Here is an 8,085-nt window from a genome sequence, read left to right on the forward strand (position 1 = left end):
AAACATAACTACAAATCAATATACTGGAATTGCCATAGGTAGTCCCTCCACGGCAGGAAAATATGATATTGTTGTTAACCATCTGATTCTACCAAGTTATCATGCATCAATCCACGGGCAAGAATGTATGATATTGTTGACCATCTTATATTCTTATTCTACCAAGTCATCATGCATCGACTAATGCATATATGTGCTATGTACCCATCCACAGTTATAGCTATACTTGAATCCGAAAGTGGAATATCAAGAGAGGCCCTGGATAACAAATGCAAAATACCAACGGTGATACATATGTGATCGTCTATACATTAACACAACTATATTCTTACAGGTTATCCATATGGTTTCCTATTGGGTCCAACTTTGGGCTCTGCTTTCTCCGGTGGGGCAGCGGGATGCCATGGCTACTGGATGCACACGGCTCCTGATGGTCGCTCAGAATATCTTGTGCCAGACTGGTTGGCGTCATACTAGAAGGCTATGTTGATATGTAGTCTTAGTATGTGTTTCTTTCGGTGGTTGATTGTTGTATCAATCCCTGATGATACGTGAGTTGTAAACACTACTTTTTGGACCTGTTTTGTTTTAATAAAAGGCTGTGTGCATCGCCACGATGCACGGGGTATACCCCCATTTCAAAAAAAAACTATATTCTTACCAAAAGCTGACCCGATGCTATATGTTTGTTTAGTGAACATAGTTTTAGTTAGGTGTCTGCTTACTCTAGAAAATTAACTGCGTATCAGTATGCTTTGTGATGTTATCCAGATAACCTTGTACGTTATCCACAGAGGAATGTTCAGACACTAAAAAAAGCATGTCAGAAAAATTAACTACAATCCTGCCAGAATTCTAACAAATATTTAACTCCATGGAATAGCTTGCTAAAATCCTAAGAATAGATGGCAAATGAAGCTGCAATAATTTAAATAAAAAAGACAGCTGCTGCTCCTATCCAATCAATGGAAGACCAACCTGCAGAAAATGGAACATCCACTATCAGTAGGTCCTGTGACCCGAACAACAATTATACGGTACTTTTAAGTACTAAACAAAAACTCTCATAAATAAGTAACAAAGTGAAAAGATATAGTTGGTCGTACGCTCCTAACCTAGCCCTGCTATCTAATGCTACTTGGTGATAGCTGTTAAACATGAAGCTTCTAGAGCATTGCGTAGAGATAAGTTGTTGTAATCCTAACGGTGTAGATAAACCGTTCTAGATCATTTCTTGTTGATCAATCCGATCTGTAACAACCTGTAAATCTATCTGGTCGTTTGACCCCTATATAACACGCAATGCGGCCGAGTTCCAAGGCACGCTTCAAACCATCTCATACAGATTTTCCACATGGTATCAGAGCTTGTCCTCTCGACATCCATGGCGAGCTCATCCACCAACCCCACCGCCGGAACCAACTTCGGCCACAACATCACCGAGAAGCTGACCAAGAGCAACCATGTCCTGTGGAAGGCTCAGGTCATGTCTGCCATCAGGGGGTGCTCAGATGGAGCCCTTCCTCGACATCGAGCAGGCCATGCCTGCCAAAGAGATCGAGTTCACCCATGGCGACAAGACAGAGAAAGAGGCAAACCCTGCCTATGGTATGTGGCTGGCAAAAGACCAGCAACTTCTGTGTTTTCTTCTGACCACCTTGTCTCGTGAGATCTCCACACAGGTCGTCAACAACACTACCTCGGCGACGTTGTGGGCGGCCATCCAAGGCATGTTCACCTCGCAGACGCGCGCTCGCACCGTCAACACGCGCATCGCCCTCGCCAATCTGCAAAAAGGGAACATGACCATCGCCGAGTTCTTCGGCAAGATCCGAACCTTGCCGGATGAGATGGCTGCTGCAGGCAAGAAGCTCGACGAGGAAGACATTTTCTCCTACGTCCTCGCCGGCCTCGACTCGGACTACAACTCCATCGTCTCCGCCATGTGCTCCCGCGTCGAACCTGTCACCGTCGCGGAGCTGTACTCGCAGCTGCTCAGCTACGAGACCCGCATCGACCTTCTCCATGGAGGAGGCAACCAGTCTTCTGTCAACACCGCCTTTCGCGGTGGACGTGGAGGCGGCTTTGGGCGTGGTGGTGGTGGCCGAGGTGCACCTCCACCTCCCCCACAAGGTCGTGGCAATGGAGGCCGCGGCAACGGCAACTACGACAACAGCGGCAACGGCTCCAACTACAACAACAACTACAGCAGGAACTCCCGCAACAACAACAATGGTGGCAATGGCAACAGGCCACGGCCCCAGTGTCAGCTGTGTGGCAAAACTGGCCACATGGCGCACAAGTGCTGGGAACGTTACAACCCAGACTTCGTCGGCGTTGAGGAGAAGAGCACCGAAGCTGCAACCACTTCCCCATACGGGGTTGACACCAACTGGCAGTCCAACTGGCACATCGACTCTGGCGCGACAGACCACATCACTGGAGACCTGCACAAGCTGACCATCCGCGACAAGTACAACGGCAATGATCAAGTCTACACTGCAAGTGGGTCAGGTATGGACATTAGCCACATTTGCCATTCTGTTGTTAGTACCTCTGGTCGTGATCTATATCTCAAAAACATTCTCCATGTTGCTCAAGCTAGCAAAAGTTTACTGTCTGCTAGTCGCCTTGCTGCTGATAATAATGCCTTTGTCGAAATTCACCCTTACTCTTTTTTCATAAAGGATCGGGAAACCAGGAGAACGCTCCTCCAAGGTCCGGGTAGACGAGGTCTCTACCCTCTTTCGTCCACTCCATCCAGCTCAAGAAAACATGTCTTCAGCGCCATCAAACCGTCCTAGGAGAGATAGCACTCTCGCTTAGGTCATCCGTCATCGATCATAGTCAAGAAAGTTATCAGTAGCAATAACCTCCCTTGTTCAAGTGAGTCCAGTGATGAGTCTGTGTGTGATGCTTGCCAGAAAGGCAAAAGTCACCAACTACCCTACCATAAGTCTTTTAGTGAATCTAGTGCTCCCTTAGAGCTAGTTTTTTCGGATGTTTGGGGTCCTGCTCTTGAGTCTGTTGGACGAAAGAAATATTATGTCAGTTTTATCGATGATTTCAGTAAATTTGTTTGGATCTACTTGATTAAACACAAATCCGAAGTGTTCCAAAAATTCCATGAATTCCAAAGTCTTGTAGAAAGGCAATTCAATAGAAAAAATTCTAGCCATGCAAACTGATTGGGGAGGAGAGTATGAAAAACTCAATTCCTTCTTTAACCAAGTTGGTATCTCTCATCATATGTCATGCCCTTATGCACACCAGCAAAACGGCTCGGCAGAGCGAAAACATCGCGACATAGTAGAACTAGGCCTCTCTCTACTTGCTCATGCCTCCATACCTCTAAAATATTGGGATGAGAAACCAGATTATAACCGCCACCTATCTCATAAATCGCACGCCAAGTAGAATTCAGAACTTTTACACTCCTTTGAATGGTTTGTATCATGAGAAACCAGATTATAACTCCCTCCGAATTTTTAGATGTTCAAGGCCAAACCTTAGGCCATATATTTCAAGGAAATTGGAATTTCGCTCAAAAGAATGTGCTTTTTTGGGCTATAGCAATCTTCACAAGGGATTTAAATGTCTTGATATTTCTACTGGCAGAATTTATATCTCTCGAGATGTCGTCTTCGACGAATCAGTTTTTCCCTTTGCCAAATAAAATCCCAATGCCGGTGCTAGATTGAGATCCGAAATTCTCTTGCTTCCTTCTGAATTATTGAATTCTTCAGATCACACAAGGGAACACTCAGACAGCCAGGCTAGTAGTCCTATTTTTACTGACTCTAACCGTGCAAATTTTGTTCCAAGGCGTCATTTTATGCAGCATGAACAGCCAACGGAGACAAGCACGGGATCCCACACTGATTCTCATGCCTGCACCGATCCCGAGAAATCCGCTGCAGGGCCATCAGCACCGGAGTCTGCGCGCGCCCTGTTGGAGATATGCCCAAGAGGCAATAATAAAGTGGTTATTATAATATCTTTGTGTTTATGATAAATGTTTATATACCATGCTATAATTGTATTAACCGAAACATTGATACATGTGTGTTATGTAAACAACAAGGAGTCCCTAGTAAGCCTCTTGTATAACTAGCTTGTTGATTAATGGATGATCATGGTTTCGTGATCATGAACATTGGATGTTATTAATAACAAGGTTATGTCATTAGTTGAATGATATAATGGACACACACCCAAATGAGCGTAGCATAAGATCAAGTCATTAAGTTCTATTTGCTATAAGCTTTCGATACATAGTTGCCTTAGTCCTTCGACCATGAGATCATGTAAATCACTTACACCGGAAGGGTACTTTGATTACATCAAACGCCATTGCGTAAATGGGTGGCAATAAAGATGGGATTAAGTATTTGGAAAGTGTGAGTTGAGGCATATGGATCAATAGTGGGATTTGTCCATCCTAATGACGGATAGATATACTCTGGGCCCTCTGGTGGAATGTCATCTGATTAGCTTGCAAGCATATGAATAGTTCATAAGAGATCACATACCACGGTACGAGTAAAGAGTACTTGTCGGTAACGAGGTTGAACAAGGTATAGAGATACCGATGATCAAACCTCGGACAAGTAAAATATCGCGAGACAAAGGGAATTGGCATCGTATGTAAATGGTTCAATCGATCACTAAGTCATCGTTGAATATGTGGGAGCCATTATGGATCTCCAGATCCCGCTATTGGTTATTGCTCGGAGAGGAGTCTCGACCATGTCTGCATAGTTCGCGAACCGTAGGGTGACGCGCTTAAGGTTCGATGTCGCATAAGTAGATTTGAATATGGTATGGAGACGAAGTTTGTTCGGAGTCTCGCATGTGATCCAGGGTGTCACGAGGAGGTCCGGAATAGTCCGGAGAATAAGATTCATATAAGGGAAGTTGATTTCTGGGTTTCGGAAATGTTCGGGATTTTCCGGTGGATGACTGGAAGGTTCTAGAAGGTTCCGGAGGGGTCCACCATGGGGCCCACGACCTAGGAGGCCCACAGTGGGCCGAGGGGATGCTCCCTGGCCTAATGGGCCAGGGGCACATGGCCCCAAGGACCAGGCCGGCCAAACCCCCTAGGGTTTCCCTGGGGTGTGATAAGTCTCAAACGTATCTATAATTTCTTATGTTCCATGCTACTTTTATGACAATACTTGAATGTTTTATGCATACTTTACAATATTATTATACATTTTCCGGCACTAACCTATTAACAAGATGCCGAAGCGCCAGTTGCTGTTTTCTGCTGTTTTTGGTTTCAGAAATCCTAGTAAGGAAATATTCTCGGAATTGGACGAAATCAACACCCAGGGTCCTATTTTTACACGAAGCTTCCAGAAGACCGAGGGGGAAAGGAAGTGGGGCCACGAGGCGCCGACACACTAGGGCGGCGCGGCCCAGGCCCTGGCCGCGCGGCCCTAGCGTGTGGGGCCCTTGTGTGGCCCCCCGCGTTGCCCTTCCGCCTACTTAAAGCCTTCGTCGCGAATACCCCTGTACCGAGAGCCACGATACGGAAAACCTTCCAGAGACGCCGCCGCCAATCCCATCTCGGGGGATTCAGGAGATCGCCTCCGGCACCCTGCCGGAGAGGGGAATCATCACCGGAGGGGCTCTACATCATCATGCCCGCCTCCGGATTGATGCGTGAGTAGTTCATCCTTGGACTATGGGTCCATAGCAGTAGCTGGATGGTTGTCTTCTCCGCTTGTGCTATCAGTGTATAGATCTTGTGAGCTGCCTAACATGATCAAGATCATCTATTTGTAATGCTACATGTTGTGTTTGGTGGGATCCGATGAATCTAGAATACTATGTTAAGTTGATTATCAATCTATCATATATGTGTTGTTTATGTTCTTGCATGCTCTGCGTTGCTAGTAGAGGCTCTGGCCAAGTTGATACTTGTAACTCCAAGAGGGAGTATTTATGCTCGATAGTGGGTTCATGCCTCCATTGAATCTGGGATCGTGACAGTAGGTTCTAAGGTTGTGGATGTGCTGTTGCTACTAGGGATAAAACATTGATGCTTTGTCTAAGGATATTTGTGTTGATTACATTACGCACCATACTTAATGCAATTATCTGTTGTTTACAACTTAATACTGGAGGGGGTGCGGATGCTAACCCGAAGGTGGATTATTTAGGCATAGATGCATGCTGGATAGCGGTCTATGTACTTTGTCGTAATGCCCTGATTAAATCACATAGTAATCATCGTTGATATGTATTGAATCTTGATTTGTCAATTGCCCACCTGTACTTTGTTCACCCAGCATGTTAGTTATCTTATTGGAGAGACACCACTAGTGAACTGTGGACCCCGGTCCATTCTTTTACATCTGAATACATTCTATTGCAATCATTGTTTCTTACTGTTCTTTGCAAACAAACACCATCTTCCACTCGATACGTTTAATCCTTTGTTTTCAGCAAGCCGGTGAGATTTACAACCTCATTGTTACGTTGGGGAAAAGTACTTTGATTGTGTTGTGCAGGTTCCACATTGGCGCCGGTTTTACTGGTGTTGCGCCGCACTACATTCCTCCACCAACAACCTTCACATGCTTCTTGGCTCCTACTAGTTCGATAACCTTGGTTTCTTTCTGAGGGAAAACTTGTCGCTGTGCGCATCATACCTTCCTCTTGGGGTTCCCAACGGATGTGTACATCTACGCGCATCAAGCAACTTTTTCTGGCGCCGTTGCCGGGGAGATCAAGACACGCTGCAAGGGGAGTCTCCACTTCCAATCTCTTCACTTTGTTTTTGTCTTGCTTTACTTTATTTTATTTACTGTCTTGTTTATTACCTCTATATTAAAAACACAAAAAAATTTAGTTACTTTACTTTCTATCTTATTTACTAGTTCTTATATCAAAACACAAAAAAATTAGTTACTTGTCTTTATTCTATTTGCCTAGTTTACTTTTATTACTATTATAATGGGTACTCCTGAAAATACTAAGTTGTGTGATTTCACTAGCACAAATAATAATGATTTTATATGTACTCCTATTGCTCCACCTGCTACTACTGCAGAATTCTATGAAATTAAACCTGCTTTACTGAATATTGTTATGAGAGAGCAATTTTCTGGTGTTAGTACTGATGATGCTGCTGCCCATCTTAATAATTTTGTTGAACTTTGTGAAATGCAAAATTATAAGGATATAGATGGTGATATTATAAAACTAAAATTGTTTCCTTTCTCATTAAGAGGAAGAGCTAAAGATTGGTTGCTTTCTTTGCCTAAGAATAGTATTGATTCATGGACTAAATGTAAAGATGCTGTTATTAGTAAATATTATCCTCCTGCTAAGATTATATCTTTGAGAAGTAGCATTATGAACTTTAAACAATTTGATAATGAACATGTTGCTCAAGCATGGGAGAGAATGAAATCTTTGGTAAAGAATTGCCCAACCCATGGACTGACTACTTGGATGATCATCCAAACCCTTTATGCAGGATTGGATTTTTCCTCGAGGACCCTATTGGATTCAGCTGCTGGAGGTACTTTTATGTCCATCACCCTGGGCGCCGCAACTAAACTACTTGATGATATGATGATCAATTACTATGAATGGCACACTGAAAGAACTCCTCAAGGTAAGAAGGTAAATTCTGTTGAAGAAACCTCTTCTTTGGGTGATAAGATTGATGCTATTATGTCTATGCTTGCAAATGGTAGATCTCATATTGATCCTAATAATGTTCCTTTAGCTTCATTGGTTGCTCAAGAAGAAAATGTTGATGTGAATTTCATAAAGAGTAACAATTTCAACAACAATGCTTATAGGAATAATTATGGTAACAACAACTATAGGCCATATCCTTCTAATAATGGTAGTGGTTATGGTAATTCTTATGGTAATTCTTACAACAATAATAAGAGTGTACCCTCTGGTCTTGAAGTCATGCTTAAAGAATTTATTAGTACACAAACTGCTTTTAATAAAACTGTTGAAGAAAAGCTTGGTAAAATTGATGTTCTTGCTTCTAAGGTTGATAGTCTTGCTCTTGATGTTGATCTTTTAAAATTGAAAGTTATGCCTGAGGAAGTT

The 8,085-nt window shown here is 43.4% G+C and overlaps 1 non-coding gene across 1 annotated transcript; it reads left to right on the forward strand.

Annotated features, from left to right (window-relative positions):
- Nucleotides 1-1,868: 1,868 nt before the first annotated feature.
- On the forward strand, nucleotides 1,869-2,007 carry LOC127304999 (small nucleolar RNA Z247). The gene has a single exon (XR_007853663.1). It is a non-coding gene; the product is annotated as a small nucleolar RNA Z247 (small nucleolar RNA).
- The last annotated feature ends 6,078 nt before the right edge of the window (nucleotides 2,008-8,085 follow it).

The sequence above is a fragment of the Lolium perenne genome, chromosome 5 (assembly GCF_019359855.2).
Source record: "Lolium perenne isolate Kyuss_39 chromosome 5, Kyuss_2.0, whole genome shotgun sequence".
In the NCBI taxonomy this organism is placed as follows: Eukaryota; Viridiplantae; Streptophyta; class Magnoliopsida; order Poales; family Poaceae; genus Lolium; species Lolium perenne.